At 26.3% G+C, this 472-nt stretch overlaps 1 protein-coding gene across 1 annotated transcript in view; it reads left to right on the top strand.

Annotated features, from left to right (window-relative positions):
• The window catches only part of LOC107663568 (adhesion G protein-coupled receptor A1-like), a 74,880-nt gene that overhangs the window by 63,904 nt on the left and 10,504 nt on the right, over positions 1-472 (top strand). The gene's annotated exons all lie outside the window — the stretch shown is intronic.

Raw genomic sequence — 472 nt, 5'->3', positions numbered from 1 at the left:
TATATATATTATTTTTAAGTTAACATTTATTTTTAGTATTATTTAATATTTAATTTTTATTTGTGATTTTTGTTGTTGATGTTGTAGTTGTTATTTTTTGAAATATGTTATTTAAGAAATATATCGTTTTTATTAATTTTTATTTCAGTTTTAGTTATTTTAGTATATCAAGTTTTTTTTTTATATATTTATATATTTCATTTAAGATAACATTTATTTTAGTTATTGTTTTAATATGTGTGTGTGTGTGTGTGTGTGTGTGTGTACGTGTGTGTGTGCGTGCGTGCATGTGTGTGTGTGTGTGTGTGTGTCTGAAATGCACATCTAGTGAATAATAACCTAATAAATTACAGTAAGCATTAAATGTAAAAATAATAACACTAGTAACAACACATTTGGGCCCCCTGTGCCAATTCAAGAGGGGAAAGTGAAAAAAATGAAAATAGAGGAGTCATCTTTCCCCGAGGGCATT

This window comes from Sinocyclocheilus anshuiensis, unplaced genomic scaffold (genome assembly GCF_001515605.1).
Source record: "Sinocyclocheilus anshuiensis isolate Anshui unplaced genomic scaffold, SAMN03320099.WGS_v1.1 scaffold2329, whole genome shotgun sequence".
Taxonomy (NCBI): Eukaryota; Metazoa; Chordata; class Actinopteri; order Cypriniformes; family Cyprinidae; genus Sinocyclocheilus; species Sinocyclocheilus anshuiensis.
The sequence above is the reverse complement of the archived record's forward strand: the minus strand, read 5'-3'. Positions and strand labels throughout refer to the sequence as shown.